The 16,968-nt window shown below is 48.1% G+C and overlaps 1 protein-coding gene across 1 annotated transcript in view; it reads left to right on the top strand.

The window, feature by feature from the left end:
• Positions 1 to 5,801: 5,801 nt before the first annotated feature.
• ANOS1 (anosmin 1) overlaps positions 5,802 to 16,968 on the top strand; it is a 136,672-nt gene continuing 125,505 nt past the window's right edge. The window contains exon 1 of the mRNA XM_029929604.1: positions 5,802 to 5,849. The gene's annotated coding sequence lies outside the window, so the exon portion shown is untranslated. The remainder of the gene's footprint in view (positions 5,850 to 16,968) is intronic.

Here is a 16,968-nt window from a genome sequence, read left to right as displayed (position 1 = left end):
AGATCATGACCTGAGCTGAAGCCGGATGCTTAACCGACTGAGCCACCCAGACGCCCCAATGTCTTCATTTTTAAAAAACCTATCATGAGGGGCATCTGGGTAGCTCATTCGGTTGAGAGACAGACTTTGGCTAATGTCATAATCTCAAAATTCCTGGGATCGAGCCCTGTGTCAGGCTGGTTACTGTCAGCACAGAGCCCGAAGCAGGGTGCAAACCCACGAACCCTGAGATCATGAGCTGAGCCGAAGTCAGACGCTTAACACTGAGCCACCCAGGTGCCCCAGAATTTACGTTTAATATGAGAACAAAATTGTTAGCTGAAAGTCACAGCTTCATAGGGGTGAATGGTAAATGTTCGGTCCATAATAGGGTATCTGGGATAGTTTCCATTTCAAACTTCCATACTGCGGTCGGACGATGGTTTAGTGTTGTGTTTTTGGGACTGCAAAGTTGATTTGTTTTTGTTCCACACCCACACCTGCTTATGTTAAGGGTCTGTTTTCATTCTCTCTTCTTTTTTTCAAATGGTTATATCTCGATAGCTAGTTTTCATTTATCTTTATCCTTATGGGTTGTCTTTGAGAGAGTGAAGTGTTTTCTTTACCTAAAGCTTTTGAAGAGTTATTTTTCTTTAAGGAAAAAAAAATCAAAAGGCTCGAAGAGACTTTGAAAATGTCATTGAAATAATGTCTGGGTGCAGTTGACTGAACTTACATAAACTCTTTGAAAGTTGGATTGACTAGCATTCATGTTTGATCTAGTTAAACCAATAAAATACAGGATGTAATCTTTATATAATTACCAAAGTCCCGCTGTCTGATCCTACCTGGAGGTTACGATAATGATTCAACAGGCAAACGCCTCTCTTGTCTGATGTACTTGGACTCTATCTTTGCTGGCTTTAAGCCAGAACAAGACTTGATGGCAAATACTGTATTTGATTTTTGTCAGTGGCTTCCCCGGTGAAGGTACCGCCGTCTGCCTGAGCACTTCCCCTGGGGTGCCATGTTGCAAAGTCCTGGATTCCTGGAGTTTTCCATTGCTCCCGGGCTCAGAGCACCGCAGGGAATCAGCGGAGGCGGATGGGGGCATGTGCGCACCTGGCTGCACCGCGGAGCTGGACTTAAATCGGGGTTTACCCACATCCTTGATGCCATTACGGAGGGGTTTCAGACGTTCTTTGTAGAGATAAATTGAATGGCAAATGCTGATTGATAAAGGCAAAAAGCACAGAACAGCTGCAAAACCTTGATGTATGGGGGGGGGGGGGTTGTTTTAAGAAGAGCAGGAAACCTAAAGCCCAGAAAGGAAATGTAGAGACACATATCCATGTGCATGTGTGTGTGTATAGAAAATTTTTGCATGGAGAAAAAAAACATGAATAAAGGCAAAAGGCAAATGATCACTGGAAATGTTTTACAACACATATTTTAGACAAATGATTATTCAATCTTATTGGCACTGATAGGGGCTACCGTTAAATATTCAGAAGAGAAATGGCAAAAGGCACAGACCGTTGGTTCTAAGGGAAATACAAATGGCTGAAGGAAATTAAACCAGAAAGAATACTGTTGCTCACTCAGTATTGGGAAACGTGGCAAGATTGTTGCCATCCAAGGAGAAGAGCATGAAGGGCTGCCTCTTCTGAGCCTCACTCATCAGACTGGACTGGGTTATACCGAGGAGCCGGGAGATTTTGAGTACAGGATGACTCCCCCGCTCCTGAAAACGATGATAACCAATCGTAATGGACTCTTTTTCCCCTGACCTCTAACTCGGTGCCAGGCATTTTGCTAAATACTTGACGTGGATTATGTTTTTAATCTCAGGCATTCTAGGACATGCTGTCTTCAGTAGCAAAAAAACCTGTTACAACCAACATGATCTTACAGGATTGTGTGCTCTTGCCCCAAATATTTCTGTATAATGACAGCTTTTCATTTTAGGACTAGTGGGAAATTTTGCTTAAAGTGAAAATGCCAGGGCGCCTGGGTGGTCAGTCGGTAAAGCGTCCGGCTTCATTCAACTCAGGTCATGATCTCACGGTTCATGCGTTTGAGCCCTGCATTGGGCTCTGTGTTGACAGCTCAGAGCCTGGAGCCTGCTTTGGATTCTGTGTCTCCCTCTCTCTCTAACCCTCTCCTGCTCACACTGTCTCTGTCTCTCAAAAATAAATAAAAACCATTAAAAAAATTTAAAGAAAAGTGGAAATGCCTTCGTTGAGGAAATGCACTGATCTTCGTCCCCAGCGATGTAAACAGCGTAGCAGCGAGGCTCTGAGTCCTGGCTTCCCTGTCCTTCTGGCAGGAGTGGCGGCCCGTGCCGTGGGGAGTGCCGGGCGCCGGCGCGGTGCTGGGCGGCCCGGGGCAGTCTCAGCGGGACTTTTGGTCTTCGGTTCTTGAGGTGTGGCCATTTTATCTACAGTCAGAAGAAACGAAAGGAAGCCTGGCACGGTGTTACAGGTGCAGGACTTGTCCGTTCCCCTACTCTTGTTTTTACCCCTCCGACATTTACTGCAGAACGAGTTTTATTTCCAGCGGTAAGGCCAAATCCACTGTCATCATCTGCTTTCTGTCTATTTACCCAACCACCGCTCCTATTCTCTGCTTCAACCCTTCAATGTGATCTGATGCTTCCAGAATGTAAGAGACTGAGGACCATCCCGAACATTTCATTCCTGGCCTTCCAAGATTCTGAATCTGGAGATTTCCTTCGGGACCCGCCGTAAAAGTCACCCTCTGTTTGGCCAAACCTTTTTTACTCACTGTGGTGTTTAACCATTTGCTTCATGACCGTGGATATTTTCCTTGGCTTCTTTGGATCCCAGTTTCCTAACTTTACAAAGGGGTAAATGAAGTTTCGGTCATTTACACAGGATGCCTGTGGAGGCTGAATGTGGCACAAGCCACGGCGAATGCCTGCTGTGTCGATGTGGTCCTTAGGAAGGTAGTAACGTTCAGTGATGCTAATCGTGTCAAAGGCATGTTACCCCATTGGTGGTACTTTGTCAGCCACTGAGGTGAGGCAGGCAGCAATGGCCATGCGGACTCTGCAGCCCCACTGCCTGTCACGGGACCTTGATGGCCGCCGTCTGTGTGGGAACCAGGAGCTGGACCATGTGCTAGTGTGGGGAGCTGACATCAGTAGACCCTGAGAGAAGAGAGGACGGGCTGCACCTCACGTGCCGCGCAGCACATGCAGAACCAGCGAGGGCGCCTTCTCTCCTCCAGGGGCCTCCCCACCTGTCCGGGGCAAGAAGGAGTTAGGGGGGAGTGAGGTGGAACCTGGGCCATGCCAAGGTTCCCAGCACAAGGAGCAGGACCGTCTGACCTGACGCAAGGAGGTGAAGGTCTTCGGACTGGGACCTGGTAAACAAGTTGTGTGAGTTCAGAAATGGCCTTGGCCCGGTCTCCAAGAGCAGAGCTCAGTCATTGCAGACCTCCGTCCCTTTAGAAGGTACCCCACCCCGCCGCCCTCCATCGCTGGGCAGTGACCGTGGAGAACGGGCGTTGGGGCCAGGGTGTGCTCTGACGGGGCGGTCCTTGAGGTCCCAGCGGGAGGCACTCTGCGCAGGCCCCGGAGGAGAGGCCCCTCCTGGGCACGGTGTGCAGGCGGCCCTCACCTGGGAAGCTCTCCAGAGCCGCCCCGGAGCCCGCTGTCCGCTCTTGCACCGTCCGCTTCTCAATGTCGGGCCTCTGCTTTTTGCCACTGGCACCCTCTTTGTGTATGACCGTCCCTGCGTCCGCCTGACCGCCCTGCGCACTTTCGTTTGTCACCAAGCCAGCGGCTCCTTTGATGAATCTCGATGGGCACAGAATGCCGCCTTCTTGCACCGTTTCTACTAACACTTCTTCCCGTAATTAAGCCATGGCCACTGTCTGTCCGGCTCTGGCCTATACCCGATTTCTCTGATGTAAACCCTGCCGGAAGTCGTACTTCACCTCATCCTGGCCATTTCACACACCTCCCCAGCTTTCGCCTTGCCTGTCTGGCCAATGAGGAGTGAGACACAGTTGAGGCTGTGTGGGCGCCCCCAGGGGGATGGGTAAGTTGACCCCAGATAGCTGAAATTGTCGGTGCGTGTTGGGGTTTGGGGTGTAAGGCTGTGGAGGAGACGTAGGGCCGTACGGCAGAGTTGATAGCTAAAGCTTGAACGTGGGGCTGAGGCCGTTTACCCGCTGATCTGAGCCTAGCGGAGGAGACTTTCTGATCCTATACAGATGCGATTGACTCAGTGGGAAGTCCTAGGTTATGAACATATGCTATGGGACATGGGATCTATTAAGACAGATTATCGGGAACAGAAGAGAAAACTGTGGTATATCCATACAGTGGGATTAGACAATAAAAAGGAATGAATTGGTTTTTGTGGCAGTAAACACAGAGCAAAAATACCGTACCGTTTAGCACAAAAATACCGTACAATTTAGCAAAATGTAAAGCATCATGCCCAGCGAAAGAGTCCAGACACAAAAGGCCACGTGTTACATAATCCCATTTCCAGGAGATTTCCAGAATCAGTCAATCCGTAGACAAAGAAAATAGATGAGGGGCTGCCAGGGCCGGAGGGAGGGAAAGGGCCGAGTGAGTGCCGAGGGACACACGCTTCTTTCTGGGTGAACATGTTCCACAAAGAGATGGCGGTGATGGTGCGCAGCCTTGTGAATATGCCTGTCAGTGTCTGGAATGTACTTTTTTGTCCAGACCACTGGTGTGTGCACTTTAAAAGACTATACTTTCTGCGTGTGAATTATATCTCCGTGAACTTGTTATAAAAGGATTTTTAATGTTTTGTTTTTGTTTTTATTTTTGAGAAAGAGAGTATGAGCAGGGGAGGGTCACAGAGAGAGTTACAGAATCTGAAGCAGGCTCCAGGCTCTGAGCTAGCTGTCAGCACAGAGTCTGACGCGGGGCTCGAACCCACGAACCGTGAGATCATGACCTGAGCTGAAGCCTGTCGCTTAACCAACGGAGCCACCCAGGTGCCCCTAAAAGGATTTTTAAAAAGACGTCTTGGTTTTCTTTTCTCTGAACTGAGAACAAATGTAATACTAATCTTCTACGAATAGAATACGGCATTGTCAAAATGCAAAGTTTAGAGATTCAGACAGAAGAAATGGACTCCTTTGTGTCATACCCAACCATGAACTTCAAAGAACAGGGGGCCATGGCATCTAAATTATGGGGTGACGGCTTTTAGTTCCTCTACCAACTACCCTAGCCTAACACCCTCTCGCACAGCCTGTCCCAGCCGAAGGAGAGATGGTGACCAAGATGTCAGTCGTGTGGAGTACCATTACCGTTAGAGGCAGTAACCGTAGTCCTAATCTGTGTCCCATACCCCGTGAATATCAGGCTGTGCTAAGTGGCGTATTGGTATTATTTCATTTCCTTATGCCAGTGACCTCAGCGTGAGGTCTGCTTTATGTCTTACAGATGGATCAAGCGAGGTCCATAGATAATAAATCCCTTGTTTGCCGTCACACACCCAGGGACCGGGAGAGAGAAGGCTTTTCAGTGAGATCTGACTCCCAGGCAGCCGGCGGGAGACGTGTTTCAGATGCTGTTCCTTTTAGGCAGCTTGAAATCCTTACTAATTTATATGTCTTTGTTCCCATCATGGGGTCAAGGCCAAAATTGGACTCACATTAGAAACACATTTTCTATTTTGGGAAGAGAGAACGTCAGGAGGAAAAAAGGGGTCATTTGTTAATGACAGTATTGAAAAATGAAATCCATGCTATGTGGCTATCAGTTAGAAGATTATTTAACGAGCCAATATTTCCTTTTCCTTTTGCAGAACAATGGTTCCCTGGTGTGGTGCCGGAATCACAAGCAATGTTCTAAGGTATGTTCCCCCCAACCGCGTCCGTGTTTTAGAAAACCTTCACTGTGGGAATAATTCTAGAGTCCCAGGACGTAGCAAGGACTGCCGCGAAGGGACGTCATCTCTTCATCCAGTGTCCACCAGTGCTTACACTTGGCACGTCTGCGGGGCAGTAGCAGAAGCAGAACACTGACGTGGGTCCGAGTACGCACACCAGTCCGTGACGTCGCGTCACCTGCAAAGTCAGTTTGGTCAGGACACATGTCTCTTCTCTAGGCCACCTTATTTCTCTCTCTGTGATTTTTTTTAATCCACACAGATTTTAAGGGGAAAACATCTTCTGGTTGGAACCAGAAGGTGTATTGCATCCTACGTACATTTATGTTACGTTGTATGTAGCTTGGTTGGCGGGAATTTGCAATACTGTGATTTATAAGAAATGTATACTTGGTCATTTGGATGACCAAAATATAATGTTCATATATTTGATGTTCCTCCACCATGCTTGGCTCACAGCTCCCCAAACCCTGGAATTTCTCTGAGCAGTAAGAGCAGTGGGAACATCTTTTGTTGTATTTGGTATCTTGACCTCAGTTTCTAGATTCCCTTCAGTGCTATGGAGGTGAATGAGTGTTGACCCCTGGCCATCACAGTGACCCCTGGCCATCACAATGGGGCTTATGTGAATGAGCTGACTTTTGGAACAGGTCTGAGGATGAGGCCTTATCCCGAGGGGAACCCACTCTAAGTAGATGGTTGGAACTTTCAGCCACACCCCCTCATTTCCAGGGCGGGGAGAGGGCTGGAGGGGGAGTCAGTCATCAGCTGCCAATGACTGAATGGGCCATGCTTAGGTTCTGAAGCCTGCATTTAAAAACAAAACAAGAAAGAGGGGATGGGAGAGCTTCAAGATTGGGAAGCACATGCAGGTGCAGATTTGGGGAGGGCGGAGGTGCCTGCAGTGTCCTCGCCGTGTCCCGGTGCCTCGCTTTGGGCCTCTCGCACCTGCCGGCCCCTGAGTTAATGTCCGTTTGTAATAAACCCGAGTAAACTGGTCTAGTACGTTGATTCTCATGTGTTCTGCCGAGCCGCCCGAGCTAATGAATGGAAGCCAACGAGCGAGGGTCCCTTGGACCCTCCCGTCTCCAGCAGGTCAGTCAGGAGCACAGGTGACCAGGGGGACTTGCCGATCGGCATTGAAACGGGAGTTGGGCAGGGCGGAGGGGGTGCCGGGCAGCCTCCCGGGACTGGACTCTTACCTGGTGCGACCACCAGGTGCGTAGTGTCAGAATTGAGTTAAGTTGTAGGACCCTTAGCTGATGCGGGAACCCTGGAGACCGTCTGGGGTAAACTGCCCCCTGACCCGCTCCCCCGGCTCAGATGTCCACGGGCAGATTGGAACTGGTCGCCCCACTTTTTAGAATTGCTGGTTAATGTGATTCTTTAAATTCAAACGTGACTTTTCCGTTTTTGCGTATTCCTTCCTGCACTCACACACTCTAACATGGTCATGCCTACATTTAATAGCATACACTTGACCTCTCAGTCCCAAAATACCGCAAATGAAAACAATGTGTTTGTAATATGTACTATATAAATGAAGAAAGTTTACTACTGGCTAAAAATATCGGCCACTTTGGATCATAAGAGTGTTTGATCAGAATTATTTCATGAAAATTACTGTTACACCAAAAATTGAGCCAGTCCTTTATTTTGTAACTAAAATTTTATCTGAGCCATATATAATACTGAAATAGCATATTTATGAAGAATATGATGATTTTGAGAGGTCCTTCAAACACACTATCTCACAGTAAATGATTGTAGAATAATATTCCTGAGCCAAGAACTTTATTAAAATGGTGTCTTCCGACATCCATGTATGCATTATGGCAGGTAATACATGTGAATATTATTTAAAATAAGAACAGAATTCTCAGGTGAATGTGAAGTAATCTGGTGAAAATAAGCTTTGCTTAGCTCTGACTTGCTAAATCATGGGCAAAAATGAAATGTCTGATTTGGGGGGTGCCTTAGTGGCTCAGTCGGTTAAGCATCCGACTTTAGCTCAGGTCATGATCTAATGGTTTGTGAGTTCGAGTCTCACGTTGGGCTCAGTGCTGACAGCTCGGAGCCTGGAGCCTGCTTCATATTCTGTATCTCCCTCTCTCCCTGCCCCTCCCCTGCTCACACTCTGTCAAAGATAAACATTAAAAAAAAAAGGGGGGGGGTGCCTTGGTGGCTCAGTTCGTTGAGCGTCTGACTTCGGCTCAGGTCATGATCTCACAGTTTGTGGGTTCAAGCCCCGCATCAGGCTCTGTGCTGGCAGCTCAGAGCCTGGAGTCTGCTTCCCATTCTGTGTCTCCCTCTCTTTGCCCTTTCCCTATTCATGATCTGTCTCTCTCTGTCTCTCAAAAATAAATAAATGTTAAAAAATAAAATAAAAAAAAAGAAATGTCCAATTTGGGCATTGTGCTTCTTTTTATGTAATAACATAAACATTTGTTCTTAGAAGACATTTTCAGGTGTCTGTCATATTCTTATTTGCAATGTGGGCAACTTGTGTATGTCATCGCTGCAGGGAGGTATATGCGTATAGAAACGGAGGGAGGGAGGGAGGGAGGGGGAGGGATGATGCTGTGAGGCTGGCGAAATTTCCCAAGTACTGGTTTGTCCTGTGTTCTATTAGTTGAGCAGTACACACGTTTTCAGAATTTTCTCGCATAAGCAACCCCTTTTCTCCTTATTCCATTAAAAAAGTAATTCTTTTTTATACACTTAAAAGAAATTTGAAAAGTTTCATTTCAACTATTTTTTGAGAAAGTATCCTAATTAAAACCCCTCCGTCCGCGGGGACTTCGCGCTGGGAAACCGTATCTTCTTCCCGAATGATCCAGGCTGACTCGAGAGACTGAATTTCACGAGCAGAGAATCCATTCCTTTTTGCCTAAAAGCAGGAATGCATGAATAAGTCAGAGCTCACGCCACCGGCAACTTTGGAATCTAGTACAAAGCTGACAGAAGTGTAAGGGTTGTCTTTAGTCTGCCTCTCTGGGGATGCATCTTCGATGTTAATCACACTCTGTCTCCACGGGGTGTTATCACCACGGGATATACTTGCAGATAATTACCGTTTGCGTTTCTTTTGAGATTTGGGGAGCCTGCGTAGTCTTTTCCTCTTAATCTCTGGGTTAATGAGGTACAGGGTGATGATAGGAAGTCCGTATTACAAGTGGGAAAAGTCAGGCACATACATATTTGATACCAGCCCTGGAATCGCTCACCACAGGGGTCGAGGTGTGCCAGAGTTTGGAATGCTGCCTTCTGCACTGTGCTTCCATCGATGAACAACTTCAAAACCCATTTTGAACAAATATTGGGACCGAGGAGTAAGAAGTAACACCCAGACGTAATGTCGATAGAGTTTTCTAACTGTATTTTAAAAGGCAAGGTTTACATCATGTTTTACAGAAACCGCACATGGTTGCCGTTGCAAACAGGAGCTCCGCCTCCCACCTCAGCGGCCCCACCCCTGCCCTTGGTCCACCCGCCGCCGTCTCTTGCCTGGACCGCTGCAGGAGCTTCCCCTCGGGCCTCCGCGTCGCCTCCACGCGCCTGCGCGGAAGGCCCTCCGAGCACAGACGCCGAGTCGTGCTGCCGTCTGCCGTACGGCCTCTGCTAGCTCTCCGTCTTGTCGGACCAAAACACTGGCCCTGCATCTCCAGCTCCCGCCCACTGCCTCTGCTCCTGCTTTACAACCCTTCGAGGTTGCCATTCTCCCCCACAGAGCCCTCCTTCCTCAGAGAGAACCCCAGCGCACCCCCCCCCCCCTCACATCTCGGCCTTGCCTCCCCGGATCACCCCCACCGTTTACGTGTTCGATTTACACCCTGATGTGACCCATGGGGTCTGTCTCCTTCCCAGAAAGTAAGCTCTTTGCCAGCATCCACTCTGTATCTTTGTTCTCTGTGGTGTCTTCTGCTTTTGTAGCCTAGAATGCTGTCTGGCACATACTAGTTGCTCAGCAAATATTTGTGATGAATGAATGAACGAAACCTATACATTTCCATTTTGTCCTTCCTCAAAGTACATCTTTTTTTTTGTTTTTGACGTTTATCTATTTATTTTTGAGAGACAGGACATGAACAGGGAAGGGCAGAGAGAGAGGGAGACCTAGAATCGGAAGCAGGCTCCAGGCTCTGAGCTGTCAGCACAGAGCCTGACATGGGGCTCGAACCCATGAACTGTGAGATCATGACTTAAGCCAAAGTTGAACGCTCAACCGACTGAGCCACTCCGTCACCCCCCAAAATACATCTTTACTGCATTACATTTAGGAAGAAAGTAATACGTAATCCATTTTGCATGTGTGCAACTTTGCAAGATTGATTATTATCCATTTGGAAAATGTGCCGCTTTGTCCTGTACCCCATCCTCCATGATGACATCAGTGCAATGAACTCCACAGTCTTTCGCACCATTTAGCTCCTAGATAATACAGAGCAGTGACTCCTGTCCAGTAGGTTTAGGTAGTGGTTCTCAGCCTGGGACGATTTTGCTCCCAAGGGGACTTTTGGCAATGGCTGGAGACTGTTTTCATTGTCACAACCAGTGATCGGAAGCCACAGGCACCTGGTGGCTGGAGGTCAGGGTTGCTGAAAACCAGCAGGAGCGATCTGGCCTGAGGGTCAGTGGCACCGGGGTTGAAAACGCCAGTCTGTGCATTTTGGCAAAATTATCAAAGAAATTAAGAACACAGGTACTTTTCAGCATATTCTTATACGACAAAAAAACAGCTGTAGAATTTACTGGGCGTGCAGTACGTGTGGGGACCCGTCAGGGGCTTGTTCCATGGGGGACTGTGATCCTCATGACTTACTCTCATGTAGGCAGGTGGCTTGCTCTTTACCTCCGAATCTGGTTCCTCCTCTACTGAGCTAAGGCTAGTTCTTCACCTGAGCACGTTACCGCCTGGAATTGAGCATCTACATTTCCCAGAGTTTCTTTGCTGCTTACTTATTTCTAGCCTATTCCGTGCAACTGGAATGATTGTGAAGGACTTTCCAAATGCCTCTCTAGAAAATGCCCTCATTGGCTCTTCCTCCTTTTTGTCCTCTACTGCTTAGGATGCAGACCGAAGGTAGGGGCGCCCCGGCAGCTGTGTTGGTCCATGAGTTACCCTCGATGACGGAGGCTAGTTTAAGAATAACCAGTAAGAAAGATCGAGGGGGTCTGGGTCTTTGATGCCGTGGAGCCCCCATTTTAAGTCTTGGACTTCTCAAATTATGTACACATGAAAGACAAAACTTTCTATGTTACTTAAGTTACTGTTTATTATTATTTTTTTTACTTTTGTTGTTGTTGGTGGTGGTGGTGGTGGTGGTGTGGTTGTTCTGTGAAGATGGACCTGTATGTGAATCTGATCTTGACTTTGGAATTGGCAAGACCATCTATTTTCACAGATGCTTAGGGAGTTTGGATGATCTTTGCAGAGTATCACTCGGCTACTAAGTCCCAGCAAGTACCCGAGATGGGGTGTGAACCGAGTTCTGAGGGAATAAGAAGCCGGTCGTTTTCCTGTCATAGACTCCACCCATTTCAAGTGTCGTAGAACCTTACAAACATTATGAAAGTTCTTTTGCCTGTTGTGGGAGTTGATTCTCCTGGTGCTTTCGGTTTTCCCCAAAACACTTTTATAGCTATTATGAAATGTGTGACTTCCTGGAAACATTGTGGCCCAACTCTAGGGAAAGAATGATGTTTTCTTCTCCCTGTATCTCCAGTGTCCAGTGGGAAATCAAGAGGATGCTATCTATAGATGGCCCACTCTCCCTGAACCTGAGTGGTTCAAGTTCATTCCACAAATGCCTGGAGACACAGATTTCGTAGAAATTCCTCCATTAAGGTGACTGTTCCCATGGAGAGAGCACGAAGCTCAGAGGAAATGGGCACTGTGAAATAAACTGTTTGCAAAACTGACATCTGAACTAGGTGCCATTTTAGGATGAAAAGGGGTAAAGTTTAAAAATACACCAAATCTACCCAAAAAATTACATCTTTTAGAATAACGTACTTTTAGAAGTTGACTTCTCATAGGAAGTAAATATTAGGATCATCTGTTTTTGGGGTTTTTTTTTGTTGTTTATTTTTCTTGAGAGAGAGAAAGTGCACTCATGACCATGCATGGGGCAGAGAGGAGGAGAAAGAATCCCAAGTGCAGAGCCTGAAACGGGGCTCGATCTCACGAACCATGAAATCATGATCTGAGCCAAAATCAAGAGAGACGCTGACCCAACTTAGCCACCTATTCACCCCAAGATCGTCTGTACTTTTGCAAAATGTTTATTCATTTATTTTGAGAGAGAGCGTGCGTACGAGGGGCCGAGAGAGCGCGAGATCGAGAATCCCCGGCAGGCTCTGCACCGTCCGCCCAGAGCCCAACGTGGGGCTCAACCGCATGAACCATGAGGTCATGATTTGAGCCAAAATAAACAGTCAGATGCTCAGCTGACTGAGCCACCCAGGCGTCCCAAGCTCACCTGTTTGTGACTAACACAGTAAACAGTTGCCTTGCATAAGACAGAACGGGTTTTTTCTATTCTATCGAAATCTTTGTCACCCGTTTTTATCTTCACGTTTTAACCCCGGCAGTCCTGGATACTTTCTGGAACGCAATATGACTGGTGGTAGAAAAACCTAATCAAATGTCCTAATAAAAAGTTTAATTTTGACAACGTACAGTATGTTAGGAACTTCTTTTAATTAAGTCTGTCTCTTAAATAACACAGTATTCTATACCAAATAAAATGTAAATTTCCCCATATAACACAATGGGGCGGCTTGTTCAGGCCTTTCACTCATGTTTTTATTTTTTTATTAAAATTTTTTATATTTCTTTTTTATTTTTGAGAGAGAGAGCAAGCAAGGGAGGGGCAGAGAGAGGGAGTCACCGAATCAAAGCGGGCTCCAGACTCTGAGCTGTCAGCCCAGAGCCCAAAGCAGGGCTTGAACTTGTGAACTGCCAGATCATGACCTGAGCCCAAGTTGGACACTTACCTGACTGAGCCACCTGGTTTTATTTTAACATTCTCTTTATGTTTCCTTTACTTGTTCATAACTCTTGTTAGTATAGTTTGATTATTTCATTTTCATCAAATACTCGATTATGTCCTATGTCCCAGGGCCTCGCGGTGACATCATATGTAAGCACATTTGGTCTTTGTCTTTACGTTTTCCTGTTTTGGCTTCCTGAGCAAATCCCCTCTTTAAAGACCTTCATTCCGTTTAGAACATTGGCACAGGATCTCTTACGGGCGCCCAGTGTCCAGTGTCGTAATGGCCCGCGCTCCCCACCTTCTCCTACCCTCCCCCGCCGGGACGTTTGTCCGTGTTCCGATCCGGCCTTTCTTTGCCCTTTGCCGACCCGCCAGTTCTTTTCCGGTTCTGGATCTCCTGCCTTTCCAGCACGGTGCGGGGCGGGGGGTTCCCCGGAACTCCTCCCTTAGCTGGTGGTTGTAGAAGTGAGGGTGTCCCTTTCAGGCTCCGCTCACTCCCCTGAGGTTTTCACAGCCCGCTCCTCACCCAGACGGAGGGCTTTGGTTGTGGGGGACAGAAGTGCTTGCAGGGGACCCCAGCTCCGGTCAGTAGACGGGGCGGGAGCAGGGGAGGGGACGTGAGGGCCGCAGACCGCCGCGATTACGCCTTGTGGGGAAGGAGGCAGAGAAGACTTTCGGAAGGTTCTTTCCTGGTGCCGTTGAGGAATCTGGTGGTGAAGCAGAGACTCGTTCTGCCCCGGAACCTCGTGGGTAGAGGACGGGAGGTTTAGTTCCACCCGCAGGCCTGCTGGGCCGGGAGGAGGCAGGAGTCCCGTCTTAGGGGCCAGCGATTTAAGCGCTGGTGCCGATGTAATGCGGCCTCCGTGAGGACACAGAAGGAGGCATTGGCGCTTCGGGTGGTGCACACGGGGTGCTGGGGAGCGGTGCCCCGCGGGGGGCAGGAGGCTCCCCGCCGCGTCCACACGCCGGCCGGCTCGGTGTGTCTCTTCCATCTGCTGCCCTGAGTCACCGGCACATCGCAAGCTGATGCTCTAGGAAGCAGCAGGTTTCTGTGAGCGCTGGGAGCCCGTTGAATTCCAGGAAGGGCGAGCGTCGGGATCTCCGACAGCCGGACGCAGAAGCACAGGTGACCAGCTGAGGGGGCAGGAGGAAGCGTCCTTCTGGGACCGAGGCTGCCGCTGTGGGACCTGATCCACCCCCAGGGAGATAGTGCCGGGATAGAGGAGACTTCCTTGTTGGTGTGGGGACGTGTATTCTCCACACATGGACGTTGTAATTAGTGGCTAGGATTCTATGCCAGGGGACGGCAAATCAGAGTAACTATTTTCTTTTTCTCTTAAAAAAAATTTTTTTTAACGTTTTGTTTGTTTTTGAGAGAAACACAGAGCATGAGTTGGGGAGGGGCGGAGGGAGAGGGGGACACAGAATCGGAAGCAGGCTCCAGGCCTTGTGCTGACAGCTCAGAGGCCTCCGCGGGGCTGGAACCCACAAACTGAGATCATGACCTGAGCTGAAGTCAGCCGCTTAACCGACTGAGCCCCCCAGGGACCCCCAGAGTAACTGTTTTCATCTCTGTAGCTCATAAGGTCTCTGTGGCAAGGATCAGCCTGCCACTGTAGCGTGAAGTCAGCAGTACGGGATACATGAACATGAGTGTGGCTGTGTGCCGATAAAACTTTACTTACGGACACGGGAATTTGAATTTCATGTAACACTCACATGTCATGAAACTTTATTTTTTCCTAACCATTTAAAACTGTAAAAACAATTCTTAGCTCACCAGCTGTACAGAAGCAGGTGCCAGGCCGTTGGAGAGCCTTTGCCGGTCTGTTCTATGGCGTTGCGTTCCTTGTGCAAAACCAAACTTCAACAAAACAATAAAATGCATCCTCTCCTGAATGTGAAAACATACCTCGATGCGTTCAAACTCAGGCACAAATGGACAGTTTCTAACATCATTTGTGGAACACTGTTGGTTGTGCGTGAGCGTTTTTGAATGAATGCATTCTAGACAATATAAGAAAACGTCAAAGAAATCACAGTTTTGGAAAATCCACTGTTATAATGGGATTATTAGAGCCAGCAAAATCTGGGAAGGACTTCAAAACGAGCAAAGCAAATGTGACTCAGAATGAGTGTCTTCGGTCAGACCCTCCCAGGGGACCTCCTCTGTTCATTATATCTGAGCTCTTTTCTAGTCTGCACATGGTAGAAAGCTGATGATAATGCAGATGATTCTTGCCCATGGAAATGCAAATGGACTGTGGCCGGTGGAATGCAATTGATGCTCCCTCTGAGAATAGGCCAGTTTGCATCTGTTTGTAAATCTGTTCCAGTAAAGTCCTGTTGCATGTGAATATATTTATATTTGTGTTTCCTGGATTTCTCCTTTGAACCAAAGGTAACCTCTTAATGGTCCTTGCACTATTTCATGGGTTGAATCTAATCTTTGACACGTGTTCATTTGATGTTTGCAGGAGCGTCATACATTCACTTTTAAAAGATTTATCCTTTGACGAGATGCTCTGTGACCTGGTACGGAGGTGTGGCACTCTGGACCTGTGGGGACTGTGGTGCCTCATCCTCCGTTTGGGTTTTATAACTCAGTCACTCGTTTCCCATTTGGTGTGGAGGAGAGGTGTTGAAAAGCACTAATTTAGGGCCCAGCCTTGGTGCGTTGGCAGGAGGCTTTGATCACCGTGGGAGATCGGTTCTTACAAGGGCTACAACTCCACATTCTGAGTCATCTTCCAGGATTATCCAGAGCCAAATCTTGAGGTGAGGAATATTGGCTTTGCTTGTACGGACATCTGGACAGCTTCATTTGACATCTGTGAAATTTACTGGCTGAGGGTCAGACCTCTGAAACGCCGCGGAATGTGACTGTTGGAGGTTGTTGTTTTGTGTTAGATGCTTTCGGTCATTTACATGATAATGATCGTGAATCCATAGAGCTGAAGGAAAACATATCTTACGGAGGAAAGTGAAAACTCAGACACACTTGGAAGCCCACCGGGTCCGAAAATTGAAGAAGACTGAGGTTGAACAGCCTTTATGTCTTTGCAACTGTAACAAATAGCGGCTGAAAACATTTAAAGCCTGCGGTAATACTGATATTCATATAGCTTGCCCTGACTTTATACATTCAACTTCAAGGACAAAGTTGATGTACATTGAGCATCAGTTATCTACACACTGATGTCTCTTGGGAATCGCCGACTATTTTATAGGCAAAGCCACCAGCGACACTGATTGCTGAGAAGTGTAGGTTTGTGGCCCTGGAAGAGACGGCTTCTTACAGGAACCTTCCCAAGTGGTACCAGTGCTCTCTCCATCAGGAAAGATCATGACGTTATTTCTCAGGAGAAGGTAAATAGTATGTCATGATCTGAGAAGAGAGGAGAAAACTATCCTACCATTTCCCTAAAGCAGTGGTGGAATGAAAGGTTGCATGGAATGCACATGAGGAGAAACTGTTCGGTGTGTGAAGCCTGGACCGGTGCTGTCTTGGAAGAGCACTGTGTGTCTGTTTCATATGAGCACGGGTAATGAAGGTTGTCCAATTGTTTGATGGTCCTGTCCCATCAGGCAGAGAGTGGCCTGATTTCCGGGACCCAAAGATGAGCCCTGGTCCTGAGCGCTTCCCAAGCCGCGAAGCCTCCTGTAGCGGAGACCGGAGTATTCACACGGCACCGTCTAAATGCACATGAAGATCACAGGAGCGGCAGACGAGGGTCAGGACTGTGTGAAACACCACTCTCCGGTCCTCTGTCCAGGGTCGCTCTGCATGATCACGTTATCATCTGCGATGCCAAGGCTGACTTGGGGGAAGAAAAGAGCGCGAAAGGTGTGAGAATCTGAGGCAGACGAGAGCAAAAGTCACTGGTCAATGGGGTAGCTAAGCGTCCAGTGTGGAAACTTCATTTCCTCGCCGGTGAGGAAGGCGGGCGTGAGAAGGGCTGAGGGCTCCCCACCGGGACAGCGCCGGTGGCCGAGGAGTTAATGGCGGAAACAAGTAGCGATCTGCGCCCCGGGTCTGGCCCTGCCTCCCGGCCTGACGCAGGCCCCGGTCCCAGCTGCGGCCT

Source organism: Suricata suricatta, chromosome X (assembly GCF_006229205.1).
Source record: "Suricata suricatta isolate VVHF042 chromosome X, meerkat_22Aug2017_6uvM2_HiC, whole genome shotgun sequence".
Taxonomy (NCBI): Eukaryota; Metazoa; Chordata; class Mammalia; order Carnivora; family Herpestidae; genus Suricata; species Suricata suricatta.
Note: the sequence above shows the minus strand (reverse complement) of the source record. Positions and strands in the feature narration are given on the sequence as shown.